Source organism: Pelodiscus sinensis, chromosome 11 (genome assembly GCF_049634645.1).
Source record: "Pelodiscus sinensis isolate JC-2024 chromosome 11, ASM4963464v1, whole genome shotgun sequence".
Classification (NCBI taxonomy): Eukaryota; Metazoa; Chordata; order Testudines; family Trionychidae; genus Pelodiscus; species Pelodiscus sinensis.
Window position 1 is genome coordinate 47,942,649 of NC_134721.1, and position 22,862 is coordinate 47,965,510.

Genomic DNA, 22,862 nt, shown 5'->3' on the forward strand with positions numbered 1-22,862 from the left:
TGAGACTGTATCAAAGTCAATTATAACAATATCCAAACCTAGTATTTGTAGGGCATCTAGGTATTTCATCTCTGGTGTTTAGACCACTAAGACAACCCTTTCATAAAGAACTGTGAGTTAAGCCTAGAAGTCTTCTGAGTTCACTTAACTGTGCATGCAGGACTGCATTTTCAGTCTAGCATGAAAGGTTATAACTTCACAACTCCCATGAGTCACACAGCTGAATTTCTGCACAGCTTGATGAAAATGAACCCAGTAATAGATCTATATCTGGCAGACCATTTGGAGAGCTTTAACCTGTAGGCAAATTTCCAAAAGAGCTACCACTGTGAATGCCTTATCACTGCAATCAATTCCGGTTATGGTACTGAATAAGCAAAACATGCCTATGTAAACACACACTTATTTTTAAACCTCATTATTAGATGTTTCATTATTATACTTCAAGACAACACAGCACCCCATGGGTTAGTTGAAAATGTAACTGTTTTTAATTGCTTCTGCAATGAAACTTTGTTTAAATCTATAGTGAATTCTTTACAGGTCAATTATAAACCTTTCAAAAATGGGGCTTATGAATAAAACCTTAAAAATGGAATAAAGCTAGTGGGAAGAGAAAAAGGCACCAAAACGGGCATATGCTTCATAAAAGCTAGTCACTGTTTCTGGTTTAATGTTCACATAGGGACAGAAAACCATAAAGGTTACGTGGCTTGTCCCATTTATTTTTTCCTAAAGTTCAGGACAGTGCAACCACAAACTTAACGAAAGGGGCAAAATATGCTGCTGACTAGCACTTATCTTTTCCATCTGATCTCAAACTGGCCTCAGCTTTCCAAAACAAACTCATTATACAGCCAGTCCTCATCTTTGACGTTTAACTTTGATAATTTCCATATAAAATTGTCCTCTGTCAGTTCACAACCACCAGACTCCTATTAAAAACATGAAAGTCAAAAACATTAGTCCCACTACCCATTCTTGCTAAGACTTATCAAAGGAAGCCTGAAAACTTCCTTTCCACAACAGCTAACAGAAACAGCTTCTATTTATGGCCATCATTCTGTTTTCTGATCTCCGAGAGGCATCTAGAGAGCTGAGAAGGCACTCCAAAGTGGCTGGAAGGATGCACACACAGGGTTAACAATTCTAAAGCAAGCAAGAATGAGGGAAATAGCCTTAGACTGTCAGAATGATTTGCCTTTTCAAAAGGCTTCCATGGACTCTTTGTTAGCAGAAATACCTGGACTCACACACACTGAACTCTTTGAGTGGGTGATAGAGCTAAAAAAGGCAAACCCACTGTCTTAATTTCAATGTTAGCATTTTCCCTTGAGCTAGTTTACGTGTCTTTTCCAAAATTGTCTGCAATTTCCCCTGGATTTTAATATTCTCCTTGTTTTAGTTTCATGCTTCTTCACTGTTTTATTTTTAGATTCTAGATTTCACATTGGCCTTTACAGTCTGCTTGACGCCAGCAAGTGTAACTGGATCCCAAGCCCAGAGAGCCAGGAATTGCTGCACTGATCAGCATGCTGCCAAGGGCACACAACTTGGCACTGGCCAAAACCAAAGAGTCTGAATCCTCTATTTCTCTTACATCAGAGCCTGGAAAGGGATCAGGAGAAGTTCATCAAAAGGCATTGAGGACGAGCTGGGAAGGGTTAGTGATGTGTAAATAGAAATGAAAGAAGCAAACTGTTTTAGATTTCTGTGATCAAAACTAAGCCCAACAGTATTTTTACCGAAAACAGAAGCGATTTCATCTTCTGGTAATGTAACAGAATAGATATGCACCACATAGAGCTCTTTTTTTTAAAGGCTTGTATCAATAAGGTTAACATTGCCCATACTGGGTGGGTATTTACTGGCTATTTTAATAAATTACTAGAATTGGTAAAGCTGACTTTCTAGAAGACTATAATAAATCAGAAACTCCTTTATCATCTCCAGCAGTGAGCCTATAGAGCTAACCTGCTTGCTTGCCTATACATATCGATTTATTATTTCCTTATGGTTTTGATTATGTTTATTATAATAAGTAGGTTTATATTAGCAGTTTGACAATATTGCAAGGAACTTACAGGCCTGTATGTTGATCTAAGGCAAAGCTAGCATGCACATGCCTGGGACCTTTCACCCAGATAGCACAGTCAAGATATATATATATACAGCATATATTCAGGATTTTTCACTTAGATAAAGCAACCTTCAATGGCATAGGGGCTTCCAGGTATACCCTCAAACTTAGCAGGTACATCATTACTTAGAAAAACCCAAAATAACCGGTTAAGACCAGACCAAATAACCAGGTAGGACAGAAATAACAAATGTGATAGACAACCACAAAAGGCTCATTCATGGTAATGCATTGACATATATGACAGTAAGTTGAAATCAGTGATATACTGGCTGATAAGAAAAAGAAATGTCCACATTAGTAAGATGAGGAAATACAAATAAGGAGAAAAAGAAACATCCCCATCTGAATATGTATCGAACATAAAAACGTCAGCGTGACATATAATAAAAGTGGTATCTCAGCCTACGGGCGGTTGGAGAAGATGATGTAGTCTTTGGGAGGTGCCAGAATTATGGCCACTGGTGATGATGGGGAAGACAAAGGTGATGAGGAAGATGATGGCTTGTTCTAGAACAGGTTGTTCTAGAACAGTGTTTCCAAAGTGGTCTGTGAAACCACTTTGAGAAACCTGTTAACTGACCACGCTGATTTGTTTACTTACCAGCGCTGTGGCCACAGAGCCCCATGGCTCCTCTTGGTACCGTTTCACTGTTTGCAGCCAAGGGGACTCGCAGGAAGTGGCAGCCTGGTCCAAGTCACTTACAGCAACTCCCCTTGGCTGCAAACGGTAAAATGGAGCCAATAGGAGCTGTGAGGCTCTGTAGCCGTGGTGCCGATAAGTAAACAAACTGGCACAGCCAGTTAATAGGTTTCTCTAAGTGGTTTCACAGACCACTTTGAGAAACAGTGTTCTAAAGGATCTATCTTATAAAACTGGGGTGTTGGTGACTGAGGGTATGTCTACACTACAAAGTTAGTTCAAACTAACGGACGTTAGTTCGAACTAACTTTCATAGGCGCTACACTAGCGCTCCGCTAGTTCGAATTTAATTCGAACTAGCGGAGCGCTTAGTTCGAACTAGGAAAACCTCATTTTACTAGGATTAAGCCTAGTTCGAACTAGCTAGTTCGAATTAAGGGGTGTGTAGCCCCTTAATTCGAACAAGTGGGAGGCTAGCCCTCCCCAGGTTTCCCTGGTGGCCACTCTGGCCAACACCAGGGAAACTCGTCTGCCCCCCTCCCGGCCCCGGACCCCTTAAAGGGGCACGGGCTGGCTACGGTGCCCGTGCCAGATGCAAGCCTGCCAGCACCCAGCCAGCAGACCCTGCACCTGGCATGGATCAAGCCACCCACCCGATGCCCCCCAGCCCTCCCCCTCTTCCCGGGACCAGGCTGGCGGCTCCCGGGAGCTTGCCCGGGACCGCAAGAGGCGGGCACCCGCCTGGGCTAGTGCGGACATCATGGACCTCGTCCACGACCTCCGCACTAGGCACAGGAAAGTGGCCGGCTAGGGCAGGAGAGCTGCCAGCCTGGCCACCCAGGAGCAGGTGTGCATGAAAATCAAGGTGGTCCACTGAGACCCCCGACCCTGAGCCCTGAGCTTACAGTGGCCGTCCTGGGTCAGACCAAAGGTCCATCTAGCCCAGTAGCCTGTCTGCCGACAGCGGCCAACCCTAGGGACCCTGGAGGGGATGGACCGAAGACAGTGACCAAGCCATTTGTCTCATGCCATCCCTCTCCAGCCTTCCACAAACCTTGGGCAGGGACACCACTCCTACCCCCTGGCTAATAGCACTCCATGGACCTAACCTCCATGACTTGATCTCACTTCCCTTTAAACTCTGTTCTAGTTGTAGCCTTCACAGCCTCCTGCGGCAAGGAGTTCCACAGGTTGACTCTTTGCTTTGTGAAGAACAACTTTCTGTTACTAGTTTGAAGTCTGCTACCCATTCCTTTCCTTTGGTGTCCTCTAGTCCTTCTTTATGGGAACTAATGAAGAACTTTTCTGTATGCACCCTCTCCACCCAACTCCTGCTTTTAGAGACCTCTATCCTGTCCCCCCTCCGTCTCCTCTTTTCTAAGCTGAAAAGTCCCAGTCTCTTTAGCCTCTCTTCATATGGGACCTGTTCCCAACCCCTGATCATTTTAGTTGCCCTCCCCTCTCCCACCCTCTCTCTTCCCCTCTCCCACCTCCTTTTCCCAGTCTCACCCAGTTTTGTTCAATAAAGACAGATTCCATTTTTGAACACAATTGTCCTTTATTTTGTACATCAAGAAGAGGGGCTAGGGAAGGGTAAGTGGAAGGAGGTGAGGGAGGAATGGGGTACGCGCCCCCGATGGGGAGGACTGGGCTGGCTCTGCGGGCTTTTTGGGTGGAAGCTCTCCTGCAGCCCCCCAATTGTCCCCTCTCCCCAGATGGCAGCCTGTGGCAAGTGCAGCTGGTCTGATGGCCGAGTGCTGTGATGTGCCCAGTGTGGGTACTCCGGGAAATCCAAGCCAGGACTGCTTTGCAAGCAGGACACCCCTGAGAACTGTCTGTCCGAGGTGGGGGTCGGGGCCCTTTGAGCACAGCCCTCGGCTAGCCTGAGACAGCAGCTCCACGCTCTAAGTCCTCCTCTGATGCCCTGCCGGCACTGCTTCCAGCCATCCTTAACCCCGGTTCAGGGTCCACTTAATGTGGACATGCTAGTTCGAATTAGCAAAACGCTAATTTGAACTAGTTTTTTAGTCTGGATCCATTAGTTCGAATTAGCTTCGTTCGAATTAACTAATTCGAACTAAGTTAGTTCGAATTAACGTTGTAGTGTAGACATACCCTGAGCTAAATGTATTAATAAACGATATTTGTAAATACACAAGAGCTCTTATAGTATGGATGTTGCAGCTGTGTACATCAGGGTTCCCAACCATAAAACAATTAACTACTGGGCTTGAGCCTGGGGCAAAAGACCTGTCAAGGCGGTAACTGGAAATGTATAAGTAATCTTAGATCAGGCAACAGCACTGAGCCTGTAAGCAACCAGTCCTAGTCCATAGCTACGAGCAGGAGGGTCAGAAGCTCTGTTGTCCTGGTATGTGTTACCATTTTGGAGAAGGTTCCCAGGTCAGAAAGCCCAACAATTTGTGCTATGTGAGCCTGCAGTGGTGGAAAGCAACCACAGACTGGGAACCTGTGTAGAAGTGGATACTATTGGCTAGAGAATGGATGTGACTACTATGCTAGAAGGTATATGGAATCAGCACGTTACCAGATTAGTCTATTCTAGCAGTAGGGTTGCGAGGTGTCCATTTTTTGCCCGGACAGTCCGGAAATTGCATCTTCTGTCTGGTAAAAAAAAAAGCCCAGAAAATACCAACATGTGCAATGTCTGGTATTTTCTGCTTTTCCATCTGGGCACCGGACGGAGGTCTGGCGGGGGTGGAGGAGTGGCTGGGGAGGTGGTGCAGCAATCGCATTTCAGTGCTGGGAGCCCTCTGCTGGTCAGTTGTGTCTCACTGCGTCTGACGTGGGAGTGACGCCCTGGCGAGAAGGAGCCCTGTCTGTGCTCCTGAGCATTCTTCAAACACGTGGTGCAGCCGTAGTCTGGGAGAGAAACCCTGCAGGTGCCTTCTGGCTGTGTATTTAGGCTCTCTCCATGGGCTCTTGCCTCAGCCAAAACTGACTGGGGTGGAATTTCTGCCTGTTCTTACTGGAAAATTGATACAAGCCGCACAATCTAATGTAAAATATATGATGTAGACTGTTGAGATTGTTGTTAATAAAGTTCCCATTGGGCGTTAAGCATGGTGTTGGGTGGGGTTTTTTGCTCAACAAATTTATAGCACGTGTGTTCGGTATTTTTTTAAACCATTTGGCTACCCTCTCTAGCAGAACTCTTAGATCCAAAATATAATTTAGGGCTGCTCTCACCAGGGAAAAACTCTTAGGAGAATGAGGATGACAGCAGTAACTACCCCTGTAATAAAGAGGTGCACTATGCACCTCCATACTTCAGCCAGTCGCCCTGAAGTGAGCCCTTTAACTTTCTGGTGTTTCAGACTCATCAGATTGTACATAGCCGGGCTCTCAGCATGTGAATTTTGGACGCTGCATTAAGGAAGCCGGTGTTTATTCTGGGTAGGCAGCTAAATAGGATGGGAGGCTTGGACAGTGGCTAAGGTAGGTGGCTGAGGACATTGCAAATGTTGTTCAATCACCTCCACGCCTCAAACAATAGGAGCTGAGTTAGCCATGATGGCCATGATTTATATAGCAGAGCAAATCACAGAACCTCTGATACAGACCCACAGAGGGGTGAATTTGTATTAGAGCTGGACACCCAAGAAGCCTGTAAGTAAGCCCTGTGGATGTAAATATTCCTAGTGTTATGGTGAATCCTGTACATTAGTGTAAACATAAGTTCTTCTGTTATACACTCAAATGCGAGTATGTTTTGCTGTGACCATAATCATTTTGCAATGTAATCTTCTTTAGTAAACAGTTTCTTTAAACTAATCCCTAGGAAAAATAGCTTCCCACACTGTCACATTTCCTACATTTGTATACAGGCTTGGTATACATTTTCCCAGGGTAAACTTTCTTTTCCTTGAGCAATGCTTGGATGCAGCAGAGGGGAACTAGAAATCTAGGCAAAGGGAGATAATTGGCTTAATATTTAACCCCAAAGACTTGTTTCACTATTATTTCATCTAAAAGCTACTGACTTACACTGTGCATGTAAAAGAGATTCTAAACGGAGACTGGAGAAATACTGCTGAGGTGAAGTTGGATGGGTCAGAAGTAAAAAAATAAAAAAATAGAACCAAATCCTGAGTTGCTTGCTCCACACTCTTTGAGACAAAACACAGGTTTCAGTGGGAGTAAACATGTCCTAACTGTCAACATGAGTAAAAATGAAGTACCTCAGGATTTGACTCTAAGGCTGTGTCTAGACTACATGGCTCCGACGACGGAGCCATGTAGATTAGGATTATAGGCAAAGGCAAATGAAGCCGCAATTTAAATGATCGCGGCTTCATTTACATTTACATGGCTGCCGCGCTGAGCCGACAAACAGCTGATCAGCTGTTTGTCAGCTCAGCGCGCTAGTCTGGACGCTCCCCTGCCGACATCAAAGCCCTTTGTCGGCAGCCCCGTTATTCCTCGTGGGATGAGGTTTACCGGGGCTGCCGACAAAGGGCTTTGATGTCGGCAGGGGAGCGTCCAGACTAGCGCGCTGAGCCGACAAACAGCTGATCAGCTGTTTGTCGGCTCAGCGTGGCAGCCATGTAAATGTAAATGAAGCCGGGATCATTTAAATCACAGCTTCATTTACCTTTGCCAAAACAACAAATCTACATGGCTCCGTCGACGGAGCCATGTAGTTTAGACGTACCCTTTGTGACTACACTGATAGTGGGATATGTTATAGGCTACACCAGTGAGAGCTATATGATCTAGTAACAGAAATTTAGGAACCGATACTGAAGCCCACCTGAACTTTCCTGTGTGGTGGGAAAGGGGGATGGTATAAAGGACTAATGGGGAGAAGAGAGCAGAAGATGTATAAGTAGGAGGTATGGCTAGGATGACCCATGTAATCTTTTGGGTAACATTATAACGTAAGAGGAAAATTAGCCACTGAGATGGATTCCAATGCACAACCAAGAGAGCTAAATTATTGCAAGCTAAAGAAACCAATTCAGGCTACTTCTCGTAGAACTCAACCTGCCTCCTCCCCACCCTAGAAAAAAGCGTTGGAATATCTCTAGTGCAAGCATTGATCATCAGAACAAGCTCAACCAGAGTAATAATTTGAGCCAGAACAATTACTGCTGGTTTTAAAAGGAAAATGTGGAGATCATATTCAGCATGTTGAACAGGGAACATGGAAAAACCACTACAAAATGCAAATTATTCCAGTTTTTTAAAGTTTAGTTTTGCAATAGTAAAGACTGTTTGATCTCATGTATTTCTATGGGTCTAGTCACTAACTTACAAATTTATGCTGGACAAAGGTGAGCAAAATCTGTACAGTATCTTTACCAGATCTAAGTCCTCACTCATCCGTTCCTGGACCTCAGAAAAATGCTCTTCTACTCCCAGTATCAGTTACCAATTGTAATTACTTGTCTTAAAATAGTACCTAGAGGCATTATAGTCCTGCTGTGCTACTCTTGGTACAAACCTATACTTGTTCCTCAAACTGTAATTTTTATCTTGCACTGCTAAAATGAAAGGTGACACTGAAGCTATGCTGTGAAACAGCAGCTGAATTAATTCAAATGGTGTAAGAGCACCACCTCATGTTTCTTCCTTCTGGTAATAGGCTGAAGTACTACACCGTGTTAGCATGTCCTTACTCTTCTTGGGAAAGGCTTAAGTGTATTTTGCAGAATCTGGCTGTCTGCACTAGCCTCTTCTTTCTTCCCCATCCCTTAAACTTCCCACTAGTAGTTTTCACTAGTCCTTCCATCTGCTGATAGTCTAACTGAATATTGTAGTGATGTGAGAATGCATATTAGTGGAACCACCGTCATCTAGTCCTGCTCAAAGCAAGTCTAGGTGACATTGATTTAAAATGCTTGTGGCCATAGGTACCTTGTTTGAAATCTTCTAAAGTCCTTAAGTGATTTAGATTCCTAGGTACTTTTGAAAATGTTCCCCAACCCCGCCTACACTATTGCTGCTATCACTGAAGCAGTCACAGTGGTGGTGTTAGTGGAGAGAGGGAGGAAGGCTAGCACTGACAATGCAGACCCTTGACTTCACTTGGCCATAAGATGGGTGAAAGTATCTCACTAGTGAGGATCTCTGGCAAAGGCCAATAAATTCTAATTGAGAAAACTTGAGTACTACCATATCCTACTATTCATGGAGCCAAACCCTAGAAAGAGGTAAATTGACTCAAGCAGGTGTGGACTTGAACATCCCCATGGGAAATGCACCTGTTCACAATTCTCTTTCATTGATGGTAAGAAATGATATGCCCATCAAATATTAACCAATAAGTATCTGCACCTGTTGGGGTTGCAGAGTTCAACCCTGGGTTGGCCAATGTATGGTGCATGAGAATTACTTTCCTACTATGAAGCTAAGCTCATGCTGTCATTTTACAAATATTCAAAAATCCCAAATCAGAGGTCTATGGGAGTCAATCCCTAATCCGTTCAGAATTTATCAAGAAGGGAGTGGAGCTAACTCAAGGAGAAAAGTCAGTTCATAAGCAAATGGGAGTTTTGCAAAGGAGTTCTCTAAGAGAAGGAGGGGTGAGTATGTGACCCTTAGGGTGAGTTTTTGTTGTTGTGTAATTGCTGGCTGTATACCTGCTTGATTGAAGTTTATAGTCAGGCCTCAGCTGGTGTATCATGTCCAGTTCTGGGCACCACATTTCAAGAAAGATGTGGAGAAACTGGAGAAGGTCCAGAGAAGAGCAACAAAAATGACTGAAGGTCTAGAGAACATGAGCTATGAGGGAAGGCTGAAGGAATTGGGCTTGTTTAGTTTGGAAAAGAGAAAACTGAGGGAGGACGTGATAGCACTTTTCAGGTATCTAAAAGGGTGTCATAAGGAGGAGGGGAGAAATGGTTCTCCTTGGCCTGTCATGATAGGACAAGGAGCAATGGGCTTAAACTGCAGCAAAGGAAGTTTAGGTTGGATATTAGGGAAAACTTCCTAACTTCCAGGTTAAACACTAGAATAAACTGCCTGGGCGATTGTGGAATCTTTGTCACTGGAGATATTTAAGAGCAGGTTAGACAGATGGTGGTTGGTCCTGCCAAGAGGGCAGGGGACTGGACTCGATGACCTCTCAAGGTCCCTTCCCGTTCTAGTATTCTGTGATTCTATTGTGGGGGGGAGGCTATATACACTGAGCTTCATGGCCTGCTCTGCAAGGCTGTAAGCTCCTTATTGAGGCTTTAACCTGCTATCCTTTGATCCCAAGTTCCTTTGGATCTCTTGATGAGGGGTTGGGGCTAACTCAGGAAGAACAAGGGTTTAAAAAGCAATCTCAGAAATTACCAGAGGAACTAGCAAATGGGAGCAGCAAAACAGGAATAGATGGAGTGTGAGCAAGATATACCCCCTAAACTCTGGCCATTAACAGCCCACTGAAAAAACACCCTTTAAACACAACCCACACACAAAGAATATAAATAATGCTGGGGTGCTGGAAGAATTGCTGCTGAGAGCCACTGAATCAGAATGTAAACCACTTTCCAGAGATGTTCCAGAACCTACAGCAACTATCCAGCTTATTGTGCTGAATGGCACATATAAGATTATCTGCCCACTAGGTAGGTGTCAAATATCTAAAAGGGTGTCACAAGGAGGAAGGAGAAAATTTGTTCCTCTTGGTTACTGAGGACAGGACAAGGAGTAATGGGCTTAAAGTGCAGCAGGGGAGGTTTAGATTGGACATCAGGAAAAAATTCCTAACTGTCAGGGTGGTCAAATATTGGAATAAATTGCCAAGGGAGGTGGTGGAATCTCCCTCTCTGGAGATATTTAAGAACAGGTTAGATAGACATCTGTCAGGGATGGTGTAGACGGAGCTTGGTCCTGCCATGGGGGCAGGGGACTGGACTCGATGACCTCTCGAGGTCCCTTCCAGTCCTATTATTCTATGATTCTATGAAATATGTGCATTTGGGGCAGTCAGCTTGTGGCCCTCAGAGTATGGACTCTTGAAACAAGGGTGGCTGAATGGGACATCTACACAATACAGACATAGGTAGTCCAGCCAGGTATAGTTTGATGGTGGCAAATGCAATGCTTCTATGCTGATATTTGGCCTTCAGAGATTTACATTTCACATGGAATGCTGTTCACCCATATTTACTAGTGGGGAGAGACCTTTTGAAGCAGTTGCATGTCAGGATGCATGCACACATGGATATATTGTAAAGAGACCACTTAAACTGTCAATTCTGAGGTAATTTGAAAGAAAGTACTTCAGAAGAAATATTCCCCTTCTCACACATTCTGATAACTTATGGCTATACAATTATCGTAGTCTGTTCTTGTTAACACAGTGACAAATTTTTTTATAATACCATAACATACTTTGTACTTCCTCATAACTAATTGCTCAAATAAAGGAAGATTACTGCATCAACTAGAAAAACATAAAAAACAACAATGCATCTTAGAGACTGACAAATATATAAAAATAGTATCACGAGCTTTTGTGGGCACAATCCACTTCTTCTGGAGCAAAGGGCCCAGAGTTTGAAATATAAAACAGAAAAAGAGGGAGAAAGGGGAGGAAAAAAGAAGGGAAAAGGGGTGGAAAAGGGGGAGGAGGAACAAAACCCCTGTCAATTATAGTGTCTGTGTTACAGAGTTGGCTGTATGTGCCTGATACTTAGCTTTTGATGTCATTTGAGTGTTGAATATAATGGCCCATCCAATTCATGTCTTTGTTCATGCTGTGCGAGATAATATCAGATTTGCATATGAAGGCCAGTTCCACAGATTCTCTCTAGTTGATTCCTGAAATTGTTTTGCAAGAGAATAGCCACCTTTAAATCCATTAGTGAGTATCTAGGCAAGTTAAAATGTTCCCTAACAGGTTTCTCTGTGTTACCGTTTCGAGTATCTGATTTATGTCCATTAATCCTTTGTCGCAGAGACTGTCCAGTTTGGCCAATATACATGGCAGAGGGGCATTGCTGGCATTTGATGGCATAGATCACATTAGAGGATGTGCAGTTGTATAAGCCTCTGATGTAGTGGCTTATGTGATTAGGTCCTGTAGTGATGTTGCTTGTGTAGATGTGTGGACAGAGTCGGCACCGGGGTTTATTGCAGGGGTGGGTACCTGGGTGAGTATGTTTGAGGTGTGTTGCATGGTTGATGGAAATAATGTGTTTCGGGTTAGTGGTTGTCTGTAGATGAGGATTGGCCTATTCCCCAAGACCTCATAGACTTTAAGGTCAGAAGGGACCATTATGATCATCTAGTCTGACCCCCTACACAATGCAGGCCACAGAATCTCACCCACCCTCTCCTAGAATAATCCTCTCACCTATATCTCAGATATTGAAGCCTTCAAATAATTTGAAGACCCCAAGATGCAGAGAATCCTCCAGCTGTGACCTGTACCCCATGCTACGGAGGAAGGCGAAAAACCTCCAGGGCCTCTGCCAATCTACTCTGGAGGAAAATTCCTTCCCGACCCCAAATATGGCGATCAGCTAAACCCTGAGCATGTGGGTAAGACTCACCAGCCAGACACCCAGAAAGTTCTCTATAGTAACTCCTATCATCCCTCCATTGACCTATTTACCACTGATAATGAATGGTCAATTAGTTACCAAGATCATGTTATCTCATCAAACCATCCCCTTCATAAACTCATCTAGTTTAATCTTGAAGACAGCTAGATCTTTTGCCCCCGCTACTTCCCTTGGAAGGCCGTTCCAGAACTTTACTCCTCTAATGGTTAGAAACCTTCGTCTAATCTCAAGTCTAAACTTCCTACTAGCCAGCTTATATCCATTTGTTCTTGTGTCCACATTGGTATTAAGCTTAAATAATTCCTCTCCCTCCCTGGTATTTATCCCTCTAATATATTTAAAGAGTGCAATCATGTCCCCCCTCAGCCTTCTTTTGGTTAAGGTAAACAAGCCAAACTCCTTGAGTCTCCATTCATAAGACAGGTTTTCCATTCCTCGGATCATCCTAGTGGCCCTTCTTTGTACCTGTTCCAGTTTGGATTCATCCTTCTTAAACATGGGAGACCAGAACTGTACACAGTATTCCAAATGGGGTCTCACCAATGCCTTGTATAATGGCACTAACACCTTATCCCTACTGGAAATACCTCACCTAATACATCCCAAGACCGTATTAGCCTTTTTCACGGCCATGTCACAATGGCGGCTCATAGTCATCCTATAATCAACCAGGACTCCGAGGTCCTTCTCCTCCGTTACTTCCAACTGATGTGTCACCAGCTTATAACTAAAATTCTTGTTATTAATCCCTAAATGCATAACCCTACACTTTTCACTATTGAATTTCATCCTATTGCTATCACTCCAATTTACAAGGTCATCCAGATCTTCCTGTATGATATTCTGATCCTCCCAACTTTGTGTCATCCGCAAATTTTATCAGGACACTTCCACTTTTGGTGCCAAGGTTTAAAAAGATTAAATGACCTAAAAACTGTTAGGAAGATAAAGCCAGAAAGTGTGGATGATGTCAGCAACTGTAAACATGAGAACCATGTTTCTTACCATTCAAGTATTTGCCTTTGTCTCTAGTGTCTGTAGCAGCTAATCTCATATCACAATCAGTTTAGACCCCAAACTTCTTGCTCCATCAGTGGGGATAGAGAAAATCCCTTCCTCGATCAGCCTGTTGTCAGTCCAGAAATGGAGACTTCACATGTGTTCCTATTTGGGAGTGATTCTGTTGCCCTTAGCTTGGCAAGCCTATCCTCCCCTTGTCTATAGACGGGCAGAAAGTTTTCTAAGTGAGTATGTTTTGTTAAGTAGTTTATGTTCAGTGTTGAGATTTTGCAAAGGAAGAGATGGAAATCAAGTAAATTAAAACAGTTTCTGGATACAAACATTTTTTACAGTACAGGTAGTCCCCGAGTTACGCGGATCCGACTTATGTCGGATCTGCAGTTACAAACGGGGATATTCTCGCCCCGGAGGACTCGAGCGGCGGGACGCCTGGTCCTGCCGCCCGCCTCCTCCTGAGCGAGAAAAGCTGCTCCCCGTCTCCTTGGTCTGCTGTGGGAGCCAGCAGACCAGGGAGACGGGAGCAAAGCGGCGCAGGACCCGGGGCCGGACCCGCGGCTGCTCCAGATCAACTGGAAGCGGCCACGGGTCCGGCCCCGGGTCTTGCACCACTTTGCTCAGCGTCTCCCTGGTCTGCAGACCAGGGAGACGCTGAGCAAAGCCGCGGAGGACCCGGGCCGGACCGCGGCGCTGATCTGGAAGCGCCGCGGTCCGGCCCGGGTCCTCTGCCACTTTGCTCCCCGTCTCCCTGGTCTGCTGGGGGGGACGCAGCTAGTGCCCCCCGCCAGCAGACCAGAGAGATGTGGAGCAAAGCCCGGGGCCTGTGGTAGAGCAGGTGGGGCGCTGCCGGTTGGTCCCACAGCACCGCTCCTTGGCGCTACTGGACCAACCCGGCAGCACCCCAGCTGCTCAGCCCCAGGAGTCCTTATTCAGCCGCTGCTGATCAGTTTCAGCAGTGGCTGAATCAGGACGCCTGGGGCAGAGCAGCTGGGGTGCTGCTGGGTTGGTCCAGTAGCGCCGAGGAGCAGCCGTGCTACTGGACCAACCCAGCAGCACCCAAGCTGCTCTACCCCAGGCGTCCCCAAGTTAGCCACTGCTGAAACTGACCAGCGGCTGATTCCAGGAAGCCCGAGGCAGAGTTGCTCTGGCCCAGGCTTCCTGGAATCAGCTGCTGATCAGTTTCAGCAGCAGCTGACTTGGGGACGCCTGGGGTTCTTTAGTTGAATCTGTATGTAAGTCAGAACTGGTGTCCAGATTCAGTGGCTGAATCTGGATGCCAGTTCCGACTTACATACAGATTCAACTTAAGAGCAAACCTACAGTCCCTATCTCGTACGTAACCCGGGGACTGCCTGTATTTGCAAATTAGCTATTGCAATACAGAAGTAGTGCAAGAGAACCAGAAATTGGCTGGTCAATGTCTCTTTTTTCTAGTCTAGTCTCATTCTCCAACCAGACAAATTCAGATGGAAACACCAGTAAAAAGTACTTTATTAAATATGAAATTACCCGCTTAATCTAATTTAGCAGTAACAATGAACTTCTTTCCAAAAATGTAGCTTTCGACTTATAGAGCTGCTTTAAAAATAGCTCTCTGCAGACCGGTTTGCATATTGAGAGAAGTATAATTTAGGAGAGCTGCTACCATATAGGAACTCTCCCTGGTCTGAGTCATAGCCACAGAATGCTATACGAGGCTACTGGCTATCTTTTAAAATATGACATTACCAAGAAACACGAATTTGCTAAGAATGTGAGGTTAGACAGCTGCTAGACCTTTGATCCTTTTTCCATGCAAACTCTTCTAAATCACATCATGATGTTTGGTTCTTACATATACCAGTACTAAGGAATTTCTGCTACAAGGATTCTACAAGGCTCACTAGTTTATTTAAATTTGCCAAGTACCGGGGAACCTGGGCCCTTTAAAAGAGGAAGGTTGGGAGGGTTGCAGGGCTTGCTGCTAGGTGAAAGTTCATTTGCAGAGCAAAGAGGGAGCTAGATGCAGCGTGGGAATAGCCATAAATGTCATATAAAAATACAAACTCATCACTGCTTATCTCAACTTAGCTTTTTCAGGTTTACTCATTATTTGTAAAGCCAAGAGAATGTGGTCCTGAAAGAATGGTGCTATAGTGGAGTGTATAATAATTACGCTGATCAATCACTGATTTCCAGGAAGAATGAGATAGTAAAGAAACTGGTGCTATGGAGGCTCTCTAGCCATTTTAAACATCAAGGTGATTTTTTTATGAGCTTTATGAGTCTGAGCTTACCCTGTCTGTGATAGTTAACAACTACAGGAGACATCTGTTGGTTCAGCTGTTGCCCCTATTTCTCTATTTTATTTGTATGGTTTCAGTCATGCCCACATAAAAATGATTACTAACTCTCTGTTATAGATAGAATTATACCTAGAAATTGACTTCATCTGTACTCATTCACACCCAATTGCTCTCCAGACAAAAATAAGTTTCTACTACTGTTAACGCTACTGCAGACACAGTGGAGGGATGATGAGATGGACACTGCTTATCAACAGAACGGTTAACGGAGTTACAATTGTGCACTCCCATGCTACTGGGTGTGATGTGTCAGCCAGGAACAAATTAGCTTGTCTTTAGCTTCCCAGCATGTATTCGCTGCAGAGTTCAAGCCTGCCTGTGAAAACCTATGCTGCAAATCCACTCTGTTCATACTGGGAGCCGTCCTTACCCAGACACAGATTAGGTGGCACTCTGGGTCACCACCGTCTGACTCTTCATATCCCTGTTCTGTGTCTCTGCTTCCTCCAGAGAAGATCTAGTTAATTTAAACGTGAAAAAGTCCACGAGAGCTATTAGAACATGGAACCTGTGAAAGAGTCATTCAAGTGGTAGACATTTTCCTACCCCAAGTACATTTTCACCAAGCTGGGGTTGGGGTGCAGGCTCTAGTCGTGGGCATGTGGCAAATGCCCTACCCTCTAGGCTGGTGTTTCTCAACCTTTTTTTTTATAAAGTACCCCTTTTTCAAAAAAAATAAAAAATTGTAAGTAGCAGTACCTACAGTTTTCACACACACAGAGGGTTGGTTTTTTTTTTTTTTTTTTTACCATTGCAACACATTTATTTAAACAACTTAATTGTAGCTGGACAGTTGATGAAATATTTGGGTGTAAAAAGTACAAAAATAATAAAATGCTGTAAAACTTAAAAGTTCAGTTTTCTCCAAATTTCAGTTGTTGATTTACCCCCCCAAACTTCTCTTGAATACTTGTACTACTGGTTAAAAGGCACTGCGCTAGACCACTCCAGGGTCCACCCCTCCTAAGGCAGGGGGCTGGTCCATCCCTAGGGCAGCCTGTGTGGGCTGTCTAGCTGCTCCCAGGGCAGCCAAGGCTTGAACCACCCACCACCTGGTACTCTCCAGGTGAATGCCCTAGCCCCCAGGCCCCTCCCAAGCCAAACTGAGCTCACGTCTCTACCCTTGGTGGGTTCTATGTGCTGTGTTGACTGTCTGGTTGCTCCCAGGGTGGGCTTGGGCTGCTTGGGGGGTGGAGAAAAACTGAACTTGAACCTACTCAGCGTGTGTTCCCCAGGCAAATGCCTTAGCCCCTAAGCCACTCCAGAGCCCAGTCTACTTTCAGCAGGTCCCTTATCCTGCCTTCCTACTACAGGATCCAGGTCCATCTCTCAGGCAGCCCAGCCATTGCCTGAGTGGGTGGAGGGGCAGGATCAAGCCCATCACCCTGTGCTCCAGAGGCTGATGCCCATCCCCAAGTTCACTGAAGAGCCCACTCCACCGCCCTACCTTCAATCCACCCCCTCCACTCACCCTGGGAGGAGGCAGACACAGGCTAAGGGACCCTCTAACAGCAGGGTAAGTTCAGGAGTGGACTAGGTGATAGGCAACTCCCTGGGGAGTACAGAGTGGTGGGTTCAAGTCCCACCCACCCACCCTGGAAGCACCTGGATAACTGCCCCAGGGATGGAGCAGTAGAGCCAAGGCAGCCCCCTTTTTTCTCCCCCCCCCCCCCCCCCCCGAAGCAGCTGGCATGTACTGCAATGGCTCTATGTGCTTCTCATCCACGGGCACCAATCCCACAACCTCCACTGGCCATGGTTCTCCATTATTGATCAATGGGAGCTGCAGGAGGGGTGTCTACTGACAAGAACAGCATGTGGGGAACCCCTGCCTTGACTGCTGCAGGGACATACCAGCCACCTCCAGGAGCACAACCAACCACATGGATAATTACTCCAGACAGACCAGTTAGGCATTTTAGTACTCAAAGAATTAAATTTAAGCATCAGAGAGAAATGAAAGTTATGAAATGCACAGACCAGTCAAAAACTAAAACGAACCCACTAAAAGTAGTAACAACCCCCCATGTACATGGTGGGTGAGGAGATGAGAGGGAAGGACAGTGTGTGTGTGAGAGTGACAGAGATTTGCATTGCCACTCTCCCTCCATCCCCTTCTCTCTGTGGAGATGGGGTACAGGAGTGGGGGGAGGAGCGGCACCCTGACATCCACAGGCAGATGACCATTTTGTGGGGCCAAGGGCAGCACAATTTCGTGGGGCCCCCCTTTGCCACGGCGCATGCGCGGTGCTTCTTGAAGTGCAGGGCCCGGGGCGGCTGCCCCGCTCGCCCTGCCCTATATCCGCCCCTGCTGACATCAGACTCCCCCCCCCCTCTCCCTCCCTCCCACACCCTGCACAGCAAGCAGGAGACTTTCAAGGGGACAGCTCCAAGGTTGAGGGCAGGAGTAACTTGATAATGGACGGAGGGGCAACTGAAGTGCCAGCACTTGAGAGCTTCCTGGCCAAACCAGTCAGGATCACCTGTCAGAGGCTCCAAGATCTGCCAGTAGATCCCGAGGTACAGGTTGGAGACCACTGAGCTAAGGCAATGAAAGAACATGATACTTTTATACATGGAAAGAAAAGAGCCTCCTCTTCTATGTGGTGCATTATGGCAAGGCCAAACATAATCACTTGCTTAAATGCTGAGCAGATGTGTGAAAACCATCAGGTGGTTTCAGATGAATAGGAAGTAGGCAGGAATTGAGTAAGTAGAAAGGCTGGAAAATACAGGCCCAGGGAATTATGGGATGGGACTGCAGGACTGCCAAGCTCCACGATGTCTGCTTCAGCTATGTCTACACTGCAAAATAAGTCAAGCTAAGTCTATATTGCCACTTTATTGCACTGCAACTTTCTGCTCGGGGACATGAAAAACACCCCTCTGCCCGAGCACAGCAAGTTATAGGGCTGTAAATCACCAGTGTTAATGGGCTCCCACCGCTGTTAGCTGCTCCCCTCATGGAGGTTGTTAATAGAGAGCGCTAGGAGAGCTCTTGCCCAGTGCTTCTGCCATGGCCACACTTTCATTGTAAAGTGCTACGGCAGATGTGCTTTAGTTTTAGACGTGTAGACAAAGCCTCAGTTTGAACCACCCTCACCTGGATGTAACCCTGGAGCATGTATTAATCCAGATTAAAGTGTTATCTGTGAAAATGATAGAGGATTTGGGCCTAACATCTGGGTAGAAGCCCAGGTTAACTGTGCAGTGAAGATACGCAGTGAGAGGGAACTGGCAGGGTTGGCAGTTAAAGGGAGTTTATGAAGCTTATTAATTAAATAAATGATAGACGCACTGAAATAAACCCACACATTGTAAAAGTGACAATCAGTTTTGAGATCAGAACTGCACTTTATTTGAACTTATCAATCTCAGTCTCTCGAGCCTGTTTGCTGTACACCTTCCTTGCTAAGCACAGTTATTGCTTCTACAGTTTCCTGGTTTTTAGGTGTAGGTCAGTGTAATTTTTCGAAATGCCACATGGAAAATGCCCAATGTAAACCTGGCTTGCCTCTTTGCAGGTTTTTCTGCTCCATATCTATTGTTCAGCGTGGCTTTAGTTTATCTGACACTGCATCCCAGAGGCATTGCCAGTGTCGGGTATCTGAATGGTAAGAGGCGAGTACATTCCGTATATGTGGACACGATATGTCTTTTCCAGTGTTATTTTCAGTTATTTACTACATTACTTAAATACTTTCAGCTATTTTCCAACTGGAAATAAATTCTAGGCCACACCTGCTCCTTGGGCTTTTTACATGAAGGTAAGCAGGGTGCTTACACACATGGTAAAGCAAGATGAACTGTTTTGCTTTTTTTTTCCTTCTTCTTCAGACAGTCTTTCTGACAAGGGCTAGTGCATCCTACTGACTCAAGACAGCTTCCTAGAGGTTACAGGCATGTGCCTGTGACAGGTTTTTTGTTTTGTTTGTTCATTTTTTATGTAAAGTTTCAGCTTAAAGACAGTTATCACTTTAAAAGAATGGCATTGGCAGGACTGCTGACAGAATTCCTGGGCCCCTGGACAAGGTTGGGGGTGGCTCTGGGTCCCCACAAGGGGCAAGGCCTCTGGTAAAAGGGTCTAGTCACCCACAGCTAGCCCTTGAGCTCTGCCCAACCTGTGCTCTCCAGGGCTCCAGTTGCACTGCTGGCTGTAGTGACAGTGGAGCAGTGGCTGCCATGAGCCGTAGCCCCTTTTAAATTGGTGGGCCCCAGGAATCTGCCCCTTTGCCACCTTCACCCGCCTTCCCCCACCCCATCATGACCCTCAGCACTGGACATCTTTGATCCACCTCAATCCAGAGAATTAAGCCAGTTTTGTTCAGTGTAGCGCCCAGGGGCAGATGACCATTTTGCGGGGCCCCGGGCAGCATAATTCCGCGGGGCCCCCCTTTTGCCACGGCGCATGCGCGGGGCCCAGGTCGGCCGCCCCACTTGCCCTGCCCTATATCCGCCCCTGGTAGCGCCTACACTTGCACTTGGTCGACAAAACTTTTGTCATTCGTGGGTGTTTTACACCCAGCCCCGGGAATGACAAAGTTTCGCCGTGGCAAGTGCAAATGTGAACGCTGCTTTGTTGGCAGGAGCATTCTCTCGCTGACAATGCAGAAGTCACTCATAGGGGGAATTATTGTCAGCAAACGTGCCAACAAAGAGCGTTCACCCACACACACTGAGCTGACTCTTAGCGACAGGGCAATGTCGACACAGCCTTGTCATTAAAATCTGTGTAGTGTAGACACACCCTAAATCTAGTGGAAAGGGGACATAACTATTCATGTGTATGGAACCAAAGTCTAGAGCTGTGCGTGAGCTTCCAGCCCCTGCCACATCTGCTGTTCTCGGAAATCCTTCCCAAAGGAAAGGGGATCCTGTGCATGGGGAGTTGCTGGGAGGCTCTGGTGAAGCAGCCTGAAGGGTGAAAAAACAGGATCAGTCCCATCGTACGTGAACCCCCAGTTGTGGTTCAGTGATATCTCCACCAGCTGGAAGGGCCCTTGGTCCATGTTCTAGATGTACCTAGTAGCGCCCTATTCCTTTTAGCACAGATGCTATTCTAGACATGCCCCGGGACATTAGGTTTTCCCTTGTCTTTAAGGCACTTAACACTTTCATTGCATTGCAAAACCCATCCCTGTAGTCTCTGCTTACCTGTTTTGTTTTGCGTAATTCTGGGGCACCATGCTAAGAATTCATCCTTGTATGGGTCTGTCTGTGTCTACTTGACTGAATGCCTGAATCTGGCCCCTGAGGCTCAGTTCCCCCTCTAGCATTAGGGAGCCCACACTGGCGCTCCAGCCCCCCTTCTACCCTTCCCCCCCCGCCCCCGCACAGGGCTGGAACACACAAAATCTACTAGCCTGGCCCCCCCAGGGGGAATGTGCAAGGGGAATGTGGGGAGTGACTTTCTCCTCCTTAATTGGGGGCCACATCAGTGAGGGGGTTTGGTTTTGCTTTTCACTTGTGTGCAGACCCCAACTGATTTTTCTGTGGGTCAACGGCACCCAATCCTAAAAAGCTCCCGCACCCCTGGTCTGGAGGCCTGAAAACAAGGCTGGTAATGAGGAGCTCCTGCCATCTAATCTTGGCCCTGGCCTATCACCCAGCGTACCCTTGAGTAAGTTATTGTGCCTCCCTGAAAATTGATGATGCGGGTCTAGTTATGTCAGGTCCTGAAATACTGGTATGAGCTTCTAGCCACAGTGATATGGTAACATACATATACGGCTGAAATGGCTACTTTACCCACTCTTAGTCTAAATGCCATGGGACTCTCAGGGTGTGTCTAGACTACAGAGTTTTGTCAACAAAACTATACCTGCGTCTACACTACCGCTAAGTTCTGTCGACATAACGTTGACAGAACTCAGCAGTTTTGTCGACGCTGGTAAACCTCATTTTACGAGGCATAACGCCTTTTGTCGACAGAGTTCTGTCGACAGAAGGTGTTATTGCATCTAGGGGGTACGTCTAGACTACAGGCTTTTGTCGACAAAGCAGCTTGCTTTGTCGACAGAACTGAATGTAGTCTAGACGCTCTTTGTCGACAGAAGCTTTGTCGACAGTATTTGTCGACAAAACTTCTGTCGACAAAACCCTGTAGTCTAGACGTACCCTCACACTCCAAAATGAGAGGAATAGTTGAGAGGCTCCATGAACTTCCCAGGCTAGTATCATCCACGTACATCTTTGGAGAAAAAGGGACAGAGTCCTGAAAATATTAAACTTGGGGTGAAGAACTGGCCTGTACTTTAAAGGCTCCACAATAGTCACTTGTATTAATCAATGCAAAACATGCTTCTGTAGGGTTGCTTACATTGAATGAAACTAAATATTTAGAATGTACTGGATGCTACAAAGACATGAGATTAAATCTCTTCCTTTGGATACATGCCGGCATTGTGGTAAAGGGAAAGCCCTGGCCTGGGCACCAGTGTGGCAATGGTCTCCCACTAAATAGCTGTGGAACTGTGTTGACAGGAGTTAAAAGGATTTGGGGCGTTGGCAAGCAAACATTGGCAAGGAACTGCATATTTGCATATTTACGTGCAAATCTGAGCCTCTCGTCAGCACTGCATTTGTGGTTCAGGAGCAGCTCTGATCACAGCGTGAAGAAATTGACAGAGGTGGGAAAGTAGAACAGAACAATGGCATTCTGCCAAAGAAAGGGTCGCCTTCCACCTCAGGGACTGACTACGTGTTTGACAAAAGCCGGGCTTCAGTTTTTAGAAACGTTTTGACAAACGGACACCCAAAGGGTTAGTCTATCCAGACCTCTTTCCCCCTGGATTTCCTCCCCTTTTGTCAGTTCATGCAGTTAATAGTAAGGTTGTTACATGCTATTTGCACAGGCAGGGCTGCTGACATGGATGAGTGGAGACAGCTGCCACAGTGATTTAAAAGTGCCTGGGGTGCCCGCCCCTCCCCCACCAGCACTACCTTGGCCCTTTAATACTGCCAGCTCTCCTGGGCTCCTTTCCCCTTCATGTTAGCATCCCAGGGGATTCTCCCCATCAGGTCTCTGAGGGAATCAAAGTCTGCTTTTCTGTAGTCCAGGGTGTGTATTCTGCTACTCGCCTTTCTTCCTTTGGTCAGGATCCTGAAATCTGCCATCTCATGATCCCTGCTTCCCAGGTTATCACCCATGTCTACTTCCCCTACTAGTTCCTCCCTGTTTGTGAACAGCAGGTCAA

General features: G+C 46.0%; 1 long non-coding RNA gene across 2 annotated transcripts in view; it reads left to right on the forward strand.

The window, feature by feature from the left end:
- LOC102458596 (uncharacterized) overlaps positions 1-22,862 on the forward strand; it is a 110,830-nt gene that overhangs the window by 46,730 nt on the left and 41,238 nt on the right. The window contains exon 4 of one of the 2 annotated variants that reach the window (XR_003088222.2): positions 1,436-2,728. The exons of the other annotated variant lie outside the window; for it this stretch is intronic. This is a non-coding gene — a long non-coding RNA (uncharacterized LOC102458596). Of the gene's footprint in view, positions 1-1,435; positions 2,729-22,862 lie in introns of those variants that run through there. 2 annotated transcript variants of the gene reach the window in all.